The following is a 17529-nucleotide window of genomic DNA, read 5'->3' as shown; positions in this document are numbered from 1 at the left end:
ATCCCTGTGAGCTCGAAATAAAGGACACCACAGAGTCGTCCACTTCTGCTTCATACTTAGATATTTTATTCAAAGTAGACATTAACGGCAAACTGACAACTCAACTGTATGACAAACGGGATAATTTCAGCTTCTCCATCGTCAACGTCCCACATTTATGTAGCAATATTCCATTATCACCTGCATATGGTGTTTATATTTCTCAACTGATTCGATATGCAAGAGCTTGTTCTGGATATAGTCAGTTTTTAAATCGAGGTAAGCTACTGACAAACAAGTTGATGGTACATGGATTTCAACAGTCTCGATTGAAGTCAGCATTTCGCAAATTCTATGGTCGTTATAACGATCTAGTTCGTCAAAACAACCTCGCATTGGGTCAAATGCTGTCTGACGTGTTTCATACCGATTGTTGAGCCGTTCTTGGCACACTGATTTGACTGCGGATAACTCCGTTTACCTGATCAGGATATAGGGCTCACGGCGGGTGTGGCCAGTCAACAGGGGATGCTTACTCCTCCTAGGAACCTGATCCCACCTTTGATGTGTCCAGGGGTCCGTGTTTACCCAACTATCTATTTTGTATTGCTTGTAAAAGTTATGAGATTGATCACTGTTCGTTATCTTCACCTTGCATCAGGTAAACAGCAATCCGAAGTTAATAGTTGGTATCAAATAAGTCCAACAACATTCGGCCAGGCTGTGTTTCTCTTGTTTGTATGGGATATTTGTTGGAGAATACCGGTGTTTCCCCACGACGTTTATTATCATGCTTAATTTTGTCTTAGTTACGGTTTCATCTGGCAGCTAGCCAAACTACATGTACCTTTTATATAGAAAAGAAACAAATCTGAAAGAGAAAACTGGTAACGTTACCGATAAACCATACCCAACATGCATGCGCTATTAAAATCCAGAGATGTTTCTGTTTAAATCTACATAATATAAAACGGCATTTTTTGTGCATCAACAACAATGTCCAATTTGTATCGCGTAACTGTTTGTAAGTACGATGTAATCTAAAAAAAAAAAGAAGGTACGATGTAATCTGAAAACGTGGGGTTCTTCCTGGAGAAGATATGGAAATTTCGATTTATAAATAACCTTGCGTAATGTAATTGTAGGTCATCGGTAAAGTCTTCCTTTAAAGTCTGAAGGGTTTCAACAGTCTAGTTCAAAGTCAGTAGTTCTTGAAATCTATGTTCGTTAAAACGATCTAATTAACCAAAATACAATCTGTCACAGGGCCAAATTCTGTAAGACATGTTCAGACTAATTGTTCAGTCGTTCTTAGCATACCAATTTTGATTACTTATTACCACGTTTATGCGATCAAGATCAAGGGCTCTCGATGGGTTTGGACTGTCAAAAGGGGATGATTATTCCTCCATGGCACTTGATTCCACCTTTGGTATGTCCAGGGTCCGTGTTTACCCTTTTCTTAATGTTTTATTCTTTATGAGATATATGAGATTGATCACTGTTCGCTTTTGACCATGAGCCAAGTTGGTATGATACCAAAAGAAAGCAGAAGGTAAAATTATGGATGCACAAGCTGAAGTCATTCGAAACGCATGAAATCATCAAAACTACTGACTTCACAAAGATGAATATGGCCTAAACCCTTAGTAGATTATGAGATTCATCTAGGCCTACTCGTCTGATCATGTCCATAACAGTAGTACTACTGCTATTTTAAAATAATTTTTATTTCAATTTTCTTTACAGAATTATCCTCTTTTGATAAACGGGTGATCTCAACTTCTCCATCGTTACATTCCATTATCTATGTAGCAATATTCCCTTATCACCTGTATATGGTGTTTACATCTATCAACTGATTCTATAAACAAGAGCTTGTTCTGGGTATGGTCAGTTTTTAAATCAAAGCAGGCTACTGACATACAAGTTGATAATGCAGGGTTCGAACAGTATCGTTTAAAATCAGCATTTTGCAAATTACATGTTCATTATAGCGATCAAGTTTCCCATTACAATTATCAATGGGTCTAATGCTGTCGTGTTTCATTCCAATTGTTAGACCGTTTTTAGTACACTGATTTTAACAACGGATAACTCCGTTTACCTGATCAAGATATAGGGCTCATTCTTACTCCACCTAGGCGCTTGGTCTCACCTCTGGTATATCCAGGGGTCCGTGTTTGCCCAACTCTTTATTTTGTATTGCTTATTAGAGTTATGAGATTGATCACTGTTCGGTATCTTCGCCTTTCACTATGACCTTAATCTGAGATAACCAATTGCTTTTGTGTAAAACCCATTTATTAGTTTATTTTTATTTCTTATTTTACACATCTTTAATGCAGAAGTCATGTAACTTACACATTTAGAACATACATGTATTACAAGACAACAAAGTTTAAAATTATATTTAGAACAGACTAGTGATCAATGGTCTTTGTCCATACTTTCTGTGGCCATGTGACGGTAAAAATACTCAGTTCACATTCCTTTCTAGATTTGTCACTTCACATTAAATACAATCGGTCTCAACCGTGTACATGTATTTACAGTGTATATGCTTACCTGTACATATCCCAGTGAGTCATCCACTTCATTTACAGGCCTCTTTGTTCAGCATCTGCTGCTTTATACTTCTAATTTTTATTTAAGAAATAAGATATGATTTTTGAATGTCATTGGCATATGACATGAATTTGATCACGTGATCAAATCATATAACGTCATATCCCAATAACACTTAAAAATGATGTCTTATTTCTTATATTTTCTATTTTGATTTGTGTTCTTATCGAGCTTCAATGATTATGTAGCAGATGACCGAAATAACGATCGTAGAACACAAACTATAGTTCGTTAGAGTTTTATGGAATAAAAAATTAGGAACAATATCAAAGAGAATATGAGATATAGATATTTAATTGAAAAGGTTAAAAAAAAAAAAGACGAAACCGGTGTAAAATAAAGGTAATTTAGAGTGTAAAGTTAACCGAAATGAAGCCAAGAAGAGCAGTATAAACTATATTCGTGATGTGATTAGGTCGCGATGAGCGATGGAGAAACTGACGCGTCTTCATTAAAATCTTACAACAGAAATCGAAATATCTCAAGTGACCAAAAAGTCCGTCAGATCGTTTTTAGTTTCTCTTACACACCACTGAAAGTGTTTTAAACTGAAGGTAAATAAGAAACGCAACCTACCTGCATTTTGTCTAAATCTGTCGTAATAGCTACTTTCGTTCTCAAGATTGTATGCTGAAAAGGCTATCTGCCGCTTTTTCGTATAAGAGTAGGCGAGAACCCGTTCTCGAGACAGGTTGTGTTACATATTTAGTAAAATATTTGAAGGATGTTAAAGAAAAATAGTACAAGGGATAAAAATCTAAATGCAGAAAGCAAACAATGACAATGAAAATGAATATCCATTTTTTTCTTTCTCGAATTGCAAATTGATCTACATGTCGCTCTACATTTCTTTACTGCATTCGTCTATTTATTTGTTAGTAGTTAGAAAAGCAGCAAATTGACAAAGAATGTAAATATAATATTAAAACTTTACGCTTCATAATTTTACACTATTATAGTATTACACTATCATAATATCACATTTCATAAATTAGCACTTCTATAATTTCCCATATCTTAACCTCTTGATGGAGATCATGTAAAGATCATTACTGGCATATCAAACCAAACCAGAAAATGTACTAATCCCTGTCAAAATTGATAGATATTACTAAAATAATCATATTGTTGCTAATTGTAGGCACCTGTCATGAAGGAATTAGTTTTCTCGATCTATCAATTCATTTTGTAAACCATTTTACATCAAGGATATATATATTTCTTGTGACAATGTTCTCTATGTCTACTTTTTTAAAATATAAATCCGATCGGACATTGGTTCAAACTTGAATAATCGAAATATTTCTAGATTTTGCCTATTCAATTTTAAAATACATTTGTCCTAGATTAAGATATATTTTTTCTGAGATTTGTTTTGAAGATTTTAGCAGTAGAGTTATAAAATATTGAAGAGTAACTTTCTCAGCTTTCTTTGTTTTTTTGTTTAAGAACTAAAAATTTTACATGAGTCGTTTGGGAGGAAACTACGCTTGTGTTTACATGGGGGGATGGGAACAGATTCTTCTCGAAAAAACCAAACAACCACCATTATTTTATGTACGTTATATTGATGATATTTTGGCATCTGGGCGGGTACAGAAAAAGAACTTAAACAATTCCATAAAACCGCGAATGAAATACATCCAAACATTCAGCTTGACTTACGTCTATCAAACACCAAAATCGATTTTCTTGATGTAACAATCTCAATAACAGACGGAATCCTTTGTACTGACTTATACTGCAAACCCACCGATAAACATATGTACCTTAATAAAACTTCCAGCCACCCCGAATCTACAAAAAAATATACTCCCTTTGGACTTGGACTCCGTGCGCGTAGAATTTGTTCCACAGAAGACAAATATCAAATTCAGCGGAAGGAAATAAAGAAAAATGTAAGAAAACGCGGTTATTTAGATAATGATGTAGAAAATGAACTAAAGAAAGTAGATCAACTCGACCGATCAAATCTCCTAAACTACAGAAAAAAGACGAAGCAGGGTAACCGTGTTCCCTGCATGGTAGACTATTCTAAAGTGCTTCCCAATATTCATAACATTTTAAAAAACCGTCAAAAAATTCTTGAAAATTCTGACCGCCTCAAAAACGTTTTTCGAGATATGCCCATTGTGGATTTTAAAAGAGACAAAAATTTAAAAGACATTCTGGTACATAAGAAACACAATAATCTATTTTTTAGAAAAAAAAAATTATGCGAGCCGTGTGGTGCTAAAAAGTATACTTTATGTCAATATGCCATTAAAACCAATCAATTTGAGGACTGCAACGGTAACAAATATCATATAAAAAATTATATTAATTGTAAATCCAGCAATGTAGTTTATGGAGTGTTTTGCAAAAAATGCCACAAAATTGTATATGTGGGAGAAACTGGGGTAATTTTAAACCAAAGGCATGTTTCGAATTTGTCATTTGCTAGACGAGAAACTGATTACTCTGTTGCTGTTCATTTCTATACGGATTCTCATAGTATTGACGATTATTCTATCATAGGAATTGAAAAACTTTACAAAGATGACATTTATCGTCGCTTTAGAGAAAAAGTATGGAAGAAAAATTTCAATATTTTGTACCACACGGAATAAACAAAAGAGAATATTTTTGTCTTTAATAATTAATGTCTTGTAAGACTTGTATGCAAAGAACGTGTTATAATAACTGATTATAACACCATTGATGTATTTACGATTAACTACTTACTGTAATATTTCTTGTTTGTATTCACTTAGGCCAGTAGTTGACTGTTTGTGAACAAACATTTCTAAAATTCTGTCACATTACTAAAACCAAATATTTAATTGAACGCAATAGTAATATTTTAGGATGTGTCCACGAGGTCGGGTGAGTATTGTTCATTTTATTACTAGACTCTTTCCTTTCTCAAATGTTTTTCGCGCAATATCAACTTTGATGTTTATAATACTTACTGTGACGTCATAGTACTTTCGTGTATGTAGTCGTGTGTTACGTTGCTATGAGAGATAAACACGACTGAAGAAGACAGGTAACACGGTCGAAATATTTCTACAAAGTGTTTAAAGTTTATATATATATATATATATATATATATATATATATATATAAAGCACTGAAGAACCAACAACATTCAGTATCTAAAACTGTCGGATCTATATTAAATAGATACAATGGTCAGGGAAAATAATTATATAAAGCACTAGAATGACCAACGACATGAACAATTGGAATTGTCAAATTTTCGGGACAACCTGTCCCTTCGTCAGGACGTGAAAGGATTACATTATGGACCATAATGTAATCCTTTCACGTCCTGACGAAGGGACAGGTTGTCCCGAAAATTTGACAATTCCAATTGTTCATATCGTTGGTCATTCTAGTGCTTTATATATATATATAGATAGATAGATACATACATACATATATATATATATATATATATATATATATATATATATATGGTGTGAGAATCATTGTATTTAATGTAGCTCATTACACCAAACTTTTATTCAAAACACCTCTTATGAAATATGATTTCACCATCGAAAGAGTGATACAAGCTCTCAATTAATTGATATGATTTTTTGTGGTTGTCACAAAATGATAAAAAGGTGTTTTGTTTACAAATAAGAAATTCTTCAGTCAAATTTTCGCTGTGATTTGGTGCATGATATGACTATCTAATAAAATATGCCTAAAAGATTTAGATATAAACGTTCGAATTGTTTTTAGAAAAAAATATTTATGAAAACTTAACAAGTTATTTGGTAATATTCTTTAATTTACGGATAAAATCTTCAAAACATATTTCTTAATATTTATCTTTAGATATGTGCATAGTAAATTGTTTGAATCTTAATCTTTATTTTAATCATTACAAGAACTTGTAGTGAAAAGTGCATACAACAGCGATACTAGCTTCGTGACAAACTGATCAAGATATAGGGCTCACGGCGAGTGTGACCGGTCGACAGGGTAGCTTACTGCACCTAGGTACCTGATTCCACCTCTGGTATATCCAAGGGTCCATGTTTGCCCAAATCTCTATTTCGTATTTATTGTAGGAAATTGATCACTGTTCGTTATATTCACTTTCATGTAAAAGTAGCAAAAATGATAGGAAAAGAATGAAAATTTGAGAAAACGGCTATTAAGGAACATACCCCTTTTAGGTGAAGATTTGGGGGATGAAGGTTTGGGTGATAAGTACAAATTTGGAAAATGTTTCCGTAAGCCTTTGACTTCTGATATTTTTTTGTTTTTAGTTAGTTTGTGTTCTCTCTCTATCTATCTATTTGCGTGCTGACTGTCACATTAAAAATCATTTTACGCAAATGTTTACAAATGATTCATTTAGTATGTACTATACATTTAACATATCGTTTATTTATACTGTAAAGGGGAATTCCATCATTTAAATTTAGCCGAGTAGCATGGTTTATATTTAGAACATGGAAATTTGCTTCCAAATCGTGGAATACAGACGAGGGGAAGTCGTGTTTGGTATGTATTATACAATGCATTAATGCTAACAAATCTTACTTTGTTTTCACATGTTGTAGATTATCTGTTGTATATATGTATTTTATGTTTATCTAGAAATCGAGCAATTGAGAGATGGGCATAATAAACTAAGAGATCTGACTGTGTATAAAGTCTGCATTGAGAGTCAAGTATCGTATGTATTCATGCCATAGGGTAATCAAAAAATTAATATAATTGCACAGTTAATAATGAAAACAACGTTAATTACGATGTTAAAAGGAACAATCATACCAAATAGTGTTCAGACAGCGATCCATGTAAACTTCTATGATCGTTATAATTATCTAGTTTTTTTCAATACAACATATCATTAGGTCAAATATTGTCTGACGTGTTTCATATCAATTGTTAAGCCGTTCTTCGCACACTGATTTTGACTACTGATTCCTTCGTTTACCTGATCAAGACATAGGCCTCACGGCGGGTGTAACCGTTTGACAAGGGATGCCTTACTCCTCCTAAGCATCTCATCCCACCTCTGGTGTGTCCAGGGTCCGTGTTTCACCACCTTTTTAGCTCACCTGAACCAAAGGTTCAAGTGAGCTTTTCTGATCGCTTTTTGTCCGTCGTCTGTCTGTCTGTCTGTTAAACTTTTCACATTTTCGACTTCTTCTCCAGAACCACTGGGCCAATTTCAACCAAACATGACCAAAAGCATCCCTAGGTGAAGGGCTTTCAAGTTTGTTCAAATAAAGGGCCAAGTCCCTTTTAAAGGGGAGATAATCACAAAAATGCAAAAATAGGGTGGGGTCATTTAAAAATCTTCTTCTCAAGAACCACTAAGCGAGAAAAGCTGAAATTTACCTGAAAGCTTCCTGACATATTGAAGATTCAAGTTTGTTCAAATCATGGCCCCCGGTGGTAGGATGGGGCCACAAGGGGAGATCAAAGTTTTACATACAAATATATAGGGGAAAAAATTAAAAATCCTCTTCTCAAGAACCACTAAGCCAGAAAAGCTGAGATTTACATGAAAGCTTCCTGACATAATGCAGATTCAAGTTTGTTCAAATCATGGGCCCCTGGGGTTGGATGGGGCCACAATAGGGGATCAAAGTTTTACATACAAATATATAGGAAAAATCTTTAAAAATCTTCTTCTCAAGAACCGCTGAGCCAGAAAAGCTGATTTTTACATGAAAACTTTCTGACATAATGCAAATTCAAGTTTGTTCAAATCATGGCCCCCGGGGATAAATTGGGCCCCAAGGGGGGATCAAAGTTTTACACACAAATATATAGGGAAAAACTTTAAAAATCTTCTTCTCAAGAACCACTAAGCCAGAAAAGCTGAGATTTACATGAAAGCTTCCTGACATAATGTAGATTCAAGTTTGTTCAAATCATGGGCCCCTGGGGTTGGAGGGGCCACAATAGGGGATCAAAGTTTTACATACAAATATATAGGAAAAATCTTCTTCTCAAGAACCACTGAGCCAGAAAAGCTGATCTTTACATGAAAACTTTCTGACATAGTGCAGATTCAAGTTTGTACAGATCATGGCCCCCGGGGGTAGGATGGGGCCACAAGGGGGATCAAAGTTTTACATACCAATATATAGTTAGAATCTTTTTCTCAATAACCACTGAGTCAGAAAAGCTGATATTTACAAGAAAACTTTCTGACATAGTGCAGATTCAAGTTTGTTCAAATCATGGCCCCCGGGGGGTAGGATGGGGCCACAAGGGGGGGGGGTCAAAGTTTTACATACAAATATAGGGAAAAGCTTTAAAAATCTTCTTCTCAAGAACCATTGGGCCAAAGAAGTTGACATTTACATAAAAGCTTTCTGACATAGTGTAGATTCAAGTTTGCAAAGAGTAGTTTGGGCCATAATAGGGACTAAGGTTTTACATGCAAATATATATGGAAAGTCTTCAGATATGGGCCAAGGTGACTCAGGTGAGCGATGTGGCCCATGGGCCTCTTGTTGATTTTGTTTTCCTCATAGGAGTCACTGCTTGTTATATTCACCTTTCATGTGCAGATTTCCTACTCTCTAACCTCGTTAAAGTTTAATATTCACATCGCTATCTGTATGTACTGGTGGCTAAATGTTACGACTCGAGGAATTTTTCAACATCGATATAAATGTTGTCCATCTTGAATAAAAGTTGAAGTTTAAAAAATGAAGGAGAGGAGTACGCATACCCTGTCGACCGGTGACACACGCCATTACCCCTAATTGTTGATCAGGTAATCGGAGTAATCCGTAGTCATAATCCGTCTACAAAGAACGGCTTAACAATAGATGTGAAACAGGCATCTGACCCAATGATAGGTTGTATTGGTAAACTAGATCGTTATAAGGACCATAGACTTTGCAAAATGAAACTGTTAAAATCCTTGTAACATCAACTTGTCTGTCGATATAACTTCAATTCATCTCCTTGGATGGTGATACACTAAATTATTATTATTTTTTTTTTTAGAATTTTCACATTATCACACAGGTTAGGTTGTTCTGCTATAACTGCCACTGCTTTCGTAACTTCCTTTTTTCTGCGTGATGGTGAAACACACTGGGTACCCACTCCATCGGTAACAATTATTAATTAGGTGGTAAGCGATAATTATTACTTAATTGATGTTTGATGTATGCGTCAACTATCATATTAAATTTGAAATAGGTAATTCAATTCGAGAATGGTTAAAATCTTTTTTGGAAAGCAATACGTTGGAATTGATCTGAATTTTATGATGTATATCATCAATGACAAAGTATATATTTATTAGAGACATAAACATTACTTAGAGTTGTTGTATATTATAGGAAAAGTAAACAAACAACATGAAGCTACTTTTGATGGTGCTATTCTTCTCAAAGGTATGCAATTTTCAATACCAATTGATATCTGAAGCAATTTCCCATTGAATAAAATTTCAAATGTTTGTTTAGTGAACAATGTAAACTCGTTCACTGATTGACCCATATAAAGGGATAGAAATTGATATACAGGTAGATAATACAAAGATATCTACTTATCCGTTACTTTCTCCAATTTTTATTCAAGTACTACTCAAGAGATTCTGGCTTCCGTTTTGTAGGTCAGCAATGGGAAAATCATCCATACAGTAGGGGACGAACCATCACCAGAGGCATCTGTAAGTAACTCTACACACGAGACTGGAAACGTGAGTGTGATAGAGCATGTGTTCAACATCTCAAACGATAACTCATCGTATAACACGAACGAAAGACAGGAAATGAGAAATATAACAGTTTCTGAGACCGAGCGTGTCCATGAACTGCCTGGATACGTCATTGCTATCATTGTATCCCTGGTTGTTGTTGTTTTTATTTGTATTGTGGCTGTGTTGTTTTGCTACAGGAATAAACTAAACACCTGCGAGTGTCAAAACAATTTCTCTGTCTGTACATGTCTGGTCCTTTCTGAAACATCGGAGCCAGCGGAGCAGGATGTGATCTCCGGTGAAAGTGACAAAATGATGCCAGGAGAGCAAACATGAAATCATAAAGTGACGTTTTCTCCCACAATGATATTAAGGATACTTAATATATGTTTTATGTGTTGATATTTCCTGATATTTAGTGTTTATTGTAAGGAATTATTTCCAGTGATACTTCTTTTACAGCCTGAGTTTGTAGGAATTAAATATAAAGTTTGCTGTCTGTCGTGGATAATTAATAAGTACATTTATAAAGAACGAATTATCTAAAATTAAATTTTGGTATTGAGAAACACCTATTTTATCGAAGAAATTCTTCTTTAACATAATATATAAGGAGCAGTGTAACAAAAATACTTTTTTATTTGTATTTCATTTTTCACAGAACACATATTCTGTCCTCAAATGCTTCGCATTTATATCGACCAGTTTCCATTCTCCATATCTTAACATGGCCATAGTTGATATCACGTTTGGGGGGAGGGTGTAATTCTACAACTTTTTCGACACTGTTTTGAGTCTTAAAGAGCGAGTAAGTTCTGAGTTAGGGAATATTGGGAATATTTTGGACCCAATGAATCGAGGATTGCTGACGTAATTTGGCGTATTGCAAAAAATAGAAAATACTATAGTTGAATCAATTTTCATCACTGTAATATGCTGAATGGGATGAATATTTCTGTCACAATACTTCCGTTTATTACTGGATATTATGTGTACATGTATATATGTTAAATAATCTAATACTGTACTACCATTAATTAGTCATCTTCTTTCAAACATTTCCTTTTGATATTAATCATAACTATGTCAATATAAAATATATATTTTTAAAAATTGTTGTTATTCTGATGAACTGCATGCAGTAGGTTTGAGAAGGAATGATAGGTATTGTTGAAGGTTAAGCCTATTCATTGTTGACGGTTAAATGTTGATGCTAATACAGTAAATAAAACAGAAACCCCATCCATGTTGATAGAATGTACCAAAATCCGGAAAGATGCTGTTTATCCGGCAGATGTTGTCAAATATGAATGGAGAGTGAAGACAACCTGATATATTCCACACATAATTTATAAAAGGACAGCCATAAACGGCTGAATACACCAAGTGCCAGAACTGAGTATCCTCTGTTAACTGGTCACACATGCCGTGATATCTATATCTTTTTCGGGTAAACCGAGTAATCCGAAGTCAAATTCAGGATGCAAAAACCGTCTATGAGTTGGTATGATATGCGTCAGACAGCATTCGACCAGGCTGTGTTTTCCTTGTTTATATGAGATAGTTGTTGGAGAATACCGGGGTTTTCGAACGACGTTTATTATTAAGCTTAAGGTAGCGACGGATAGCAACCACGTGATCAGTAAAAATTGTGTATTTTCACGTGAATTCATTTTCCGGAATTCCTTACTCCGTCATAGAATAGTCGAAAAACAAAAAGGGGTTCCGAAAGTGTTTTGTTGCTGTGACTGACTCGCCTACAGAAAATATGCACATACCACATAAGTATACGTCAATGTCTGTAATAATGGTAGATCAAATGTTTCATCTGTGTGAAACTTTTTGCTAATCGAAATGTTAAACCAACCACCAATCCATGTATATAGATGCGCTACGTAAACAAAGTTGTTGATTGATGCATCGTAATGTCCGAGTGCTGCATGCTGAGAGATTAAAAATACTGTTTATAAAGTCATTGAGAGGCTAAACAAAGTTTCTTGCAAGAAGAGGAAGTTGGTGGATGCATTCAACTTGGACAACGAAATCATAGATTCGTTTGGTGAGTGAAAAAAATGCCATAAATTTGTATTCAAAAGTTCAACTCACATTTCCTCTGCTATTTCACAACGCGATTTATAATAATATCTGTAAGTTTAAACACACGACATACAGTAGATGTATTATTTTGTATGTATATATGTATTCCATATGTGCATAAAATATAACTCCCACCTGTGCATGTGATTGTAAACGAACGGATGTCATGTAAATGTATACCACATTTGTAAACATGGGCTCTCACAACTCTTTTATTAAGAAAATAATAATATCGTTATGAAAATAACCGTTACGAAAATAACATACCTTGAACTACATGTATAAAAGTAATGAAAAACAAATATCTGTATAGACCTACTATCTAGGGGTATGAGGGAACCGGATAAAAAGTAGAGGGGGGGGGGGGCATGTGTTGAATTAATATAATTCCCTAGACTATAGTATACATATACTATTACTTTGAAATTTCAGTGACCTAAGAAATATATCAAACCTGAAGTTTCGTGTTTCACACAAACGTGTAGGTTGGCAAAACCTTTTTAAATTATGTAAATTAATCACAAGTCTGCATATGCCCTCTCATAGGCAAATATATGCACTGTATGTATAAGTAAGTTATGTATACTACACGTATGTCCTTCTCTTGACCCACATTTTGTAAATAAAACCGATATGATAAGTCTATGGCAGTTTATGAAAACATATATACATGTCATCTCATTGCAATTTATAATTTTGAAACATCAGTATTTAAATTTTAACTGAATATGTGTTGAGACACAGTTTTAAAATTCACATTGTCTGACGCAATCTAATTACTCAATGGTATAATATAGACCTAACTGTGCAAATATCAATTATGATGATCTTTTTTCTAGGCATCAGCCTGAAGACCGAGGGAGGTTAGATAGGACCAGTGCAGGTTGAAGTGGATTTCGAGTCAACAAGTATAACAGCAAGAGAGGTACTATATTTTTTTTGATAAACATTTGTAAAGACAATTCTGACTATATCAGATATTCATATTTTTGCTATATTTAAATATATTTATCTATATTTTGAACAGGTACTCCATTTACAGTGATGATGATATATCCCTTGGACTCCCACAACTCCACAAATTTAAAAATGTTTGATCAAGTTCCGAAGATTAAAGAACTACTGCAAAATTTGGGACTGGATGAAAAACATTAATTCACTTATATGAGCTAGAGCAGTGGATGTTATACAACATACTTTAAACTAAATTGTCAATTTAAGGGAAAACAAGTACATGTCCTCGTATATTACAAGTACATGCCTTTTAAAAGACAATAATGTTGCATAGATGTAAAGGAAATATTCTTTCTTAGATATATTAGTAAAAAATGTGCACATGATAGAATATCAATTTTATAACTTCAATCAATGTGTTTGAATTTACCTTGTAATTCAAAATTTAGTTTAAACATACATCATAGATACATTAATGTATATCAAATTTTTAGAAAAGCTTCATAATGGAACTAATTCACCCCCCACCCCCACCCCCCTTATACATACAGTGAACATAGACCTTCACCTGGGGAAAACTTCAGTTAGTTAATGCAATATACATGTACATGCATTCTCAGTTATCCAATAGTGAGTTTTTGGTTCCATGTGAAACTACAATTAGAAATCTTAAACTTATGAAAGGCACACCTATCTGTGAGGGTAAGATGACTCAGATGGACTTAAATGTAGTGATCCATGGGCAGTCCATTGGGTCTCTTTCCATTGATATTAATTATTTATTGAAATATGAAATGGTTATTTAAACATATTTGGTGTATTATACTGTATAGTGATATAAATTTCGATCCAAAAATATGTATAGGTAATAGACTTGGTCCAGTTATTACAAGAAATTGTATGAAAAATAACTAAATATTTAGGCAATCATTGTGAGTGCGAAAAGGTCAACTACAATAGCACACACTATATATCATTCTTAAATGGCTCATAGAAACTTCTAGTATTGTGAGTTTGAATGCTCAATATGGTAATTTGGAAATGCTTAATCATTTAAGGTCAATAGTTTATCTCTGCTGACTGTATCTCTTAAAATTCATTTCTAGAAGGGAGGGGGTAGGGTTACAAAATCTGACATAGTTTCAGATTAAACCTCATTTGGTATATTTTTTTCTATTCAATATTTTAGATACTACTTGACTTATTGTAAAAATGAAATAAAATCAGAAATTTTATGAGCAGAATTTTGTTGTCAGAAAATGTATGCCTGATAGTATTTGAGAAACGCCATATTTAGGGTAAATTTGGCCAATTGCCAAGTCGAATCATGCCAATGTTTTCCATAGATGCATTTTGAATTTCTAATCCATGTTGATTTTTTATCTGTTTGTGTTTAATTTACATAACTATATATGACAAACAATATTTCTGGTGTCAATAAAATTTTTATTGGCTTTTGTGTTAATTTGCTCAATTTTGGCATTTTTTGCCTTTTGGGGCTGCAAAAGAGGGGATTTCAATCTCGCTTTCCTCGAAAATTAACCTGATTACTTTAGTAGATTTTTTTATATGTTTTGGGATAAAGTCAAAATGTTATAATAAATAAAATTGAAAAAAATTCAATGAGCGGTTTTTTGGGGGCTAGCTATCAATAGCTACCTTAATGGCCTACATTTTTGCAGTTACTCCCCTTACACCGGAAGTTTGGGGCGCGCTTATGATTGCGGTCCTAAGCTTCACATAAATAGTATTAACAAAAAGTGTATAGTAAAGTTCACGTTACCAAATTCTTTAGAATACTAGGTTTAAACAGGCTATAATATATCTATGACAAAAACAAGGTTTAATTTCTTCGATTTTAAGGAGAAAACTTTAAATTATGCGTTTAGTCAAACTGTAGAGTTGGGGAAGGGGGGGGGGTAGGTGTATTTGAAGTTATTTCTGTCCAAGTTATAATGCAGTCAATACCGAGAATTTCAGTAGTAATCTGTTTTAAAAACAGCAGATGCCTAGAATTTAAAACAGTATGAAAGCATGTACTACAATCAGGCACGTAGCATCGTAAGGGGGGGGGGTTGACTTCATAGTATTGCCTAAAATCTCTTGACAAGTAAATAAAAAAAATCCAAAGCTCAAGAAGGAAGGCTGCAAGGATTGATTTTTCAGTTCCATTCATCGGTTAAATTTTACATATCCACTACCATTCACGACAATGCTTTTTAAAGGGGGCAGCCTATCCGACTACATATCTATCTCTGCACGTAAAAAAAACCCACCCAAGTTTGTATGTAATAATAAGAGGAGACAGACTCATTTTTGCTAAGAGCCTGACGATTGTTTTTGTGCTCATTTGAGTAATTGAAGTGCAAGAAGAGGTGTAAGTTGATGTACACAAACTCTAACTTTCAAACGAGTGAATCACACGCGAAAAAATATTTTTACAAAAATATTACTATAGAAATACCAATTCGAGATAATTAACATGCTTTATTTATTGGCACCAGGTGTACATTTAGCAACAAGTAGTTTTATTCAGTGGGAAATGATAAATTGATAATGCACATGTAGGCTATGGGTTGGTTTTACATCATATGTTTTTAGGCATATTGTATTGCATGGTTTTTTTTTTTGGGGGGGGGTTGGGGGGTTGGAGGGGGGTGTCTCTGTGCGTTTTGGTTGTCGAAAATATTGATAAAATATCATGATTCTGATCTAAAGAAATCGAGGACTAGGTAATATTTACATACTTTATTACATCATGACCATGCATTGCTTGCGAGATAACCACACAAGGAACACATATAAATGTAATTAGTGACTAAAATATTTTGTTCATTTATACTATTTTTAAGTCATTACACTTAATTCTTAGAACAATTTCTTTTACTGGCAATTGATTGCAATCAAAAATTGTAATTTTTTCTATTTATTCCTTATATGGCACCGTCAAGTGGGGATCGCAATTTGCTGTGCGCCCTCTGTAATCAGGGGGGAATAACTCGCATAGCGTTACGAAAAATGTAGGCCATTTTGACTAAGTTTCAGTTTCATCTGGCAAATAATCAAACTACCTTTCATATCTTTTGCGTATATATATTAGAAACAAATCTTAAAGAGAAAACTGGTAACGTTATTTATAAACCATACCCAAAATAGGATCCAGAGATGTTTTTGTTTAAATGTACATAATAAAAAACCGAATTTTATGTGCAATAACAATAATATCCAATTTGTATCGCGGAACTATTTATAAGTACGATGTGATCTAAAAAAGTCGGTTGGTTTATCTGAAGAAGATATGGAAATTTTGATTTATAAATAACCTTGCGTAATGTCATAGTAGGTCATAGGTAGAGTCTTTCTTTAAAGTCTCAAGGATTTCAACAGTCTCGTTTAAAGTCAGCACATTTCTTGAATTCAATGGTCGTTAAAATGATATAATAAACAAATACACAACATATCATTGGGCCAAATGCTGTAAGACGCGTTTCAAACTAATTGTTCGGCCGTTCTTAGCATACCAGTTTTGATTCCTTATTACCACGTTTATGTGATCAAGATATAGGAATCTCGATGGATGAAAGGTGAAAATAACGAACAGTGATCATCTCATAACTCCTACAATGTGGGTGTGGACTATCGAAAGGGAATACTTATTCCTCCATGGCACTTGATCCCACCTCTGGTGTGTCCAGAGGTCCGTGTTCACCCTTTTCTTAATGTTGTAGTATTTATGAGATCTATGCGATTGATCACTGTTCGCTTTTGACCATGAACCAAGTTGGTAAGATACCGAAAGAAAGCAGAAGGTAAAATTCTGGATGGACAAGTTGAAGTCATTCTAAACGCATGAAATTAACAAAACTACTGACTTCACAAAGATTAATATGGCCTAAATCCTTACTAGATTATGCGATTCATTTAGGCTTACTCCTCTGATCATGTCCCTAACAGCAGTACTATGGCTATTTGTTTGAATATTTTTATTTCAGTTTTCTCTACAGAATCATCCTCTTTTGACAAACGGGATGCTTTCAACTTCTCCATCGTCCACTTATTCCATTATCACCTGCATATGGTGTTTACATCTCTCAACTGATTCGATACAAAAGAACTTGTTTTGGGTATGGTCATCAAGTTTTAAATCGAAGCATACTACTGGCAAACACGTTGATGGTGAAGGGTTCCAA

At 34.1% G+C, this 17529-nt stretch overlaps 1 long non-coding RNA gene across 2 annotated transcripts; it reads left to right on the top strand.

Annotated features, from left to right (window-relative positions):
• Positions 1-7009: 7009 nt before the first annotated feature.
• On the top strand, positions 7010-11401 carry LOC125677251 (uncharacterized). Of its 2 annotated transcripts, none has more exons than XR_007371012.2 (5): positions 7010-7110; positions 7207-7285; positions 9607-9715; positions 9927-9980; positions 10202-11401. It is a non-coding gene; the product is annotated as an uncharacterized LOC125677251 (long non-coding RNA). The 2 variants fall into 2 exon arrangements; XR_007371013.2 differs by having other exon boundaries at positions 7021-7110; positions 9586-9715.
• Positions 11402-17529: the final 6128 nt, after the last annotated feature.

Source organism: Ostrea edulis, chromosome 3, assembly GCF_947568905.1.
Source record: "Ostrea edulis chromosome 3, xbOstEdul1.1, whole genome shotgun sequence".
Lineage (NCBI taxonomy): Eukaryota > Metazoa > Mollusca > Bivalvia > Ostreida > Ostreidae > Ostrea > Ostrea edulis.
This window is presented reverse-complemented; position numbering and strand designations above follow the sequence as displayed.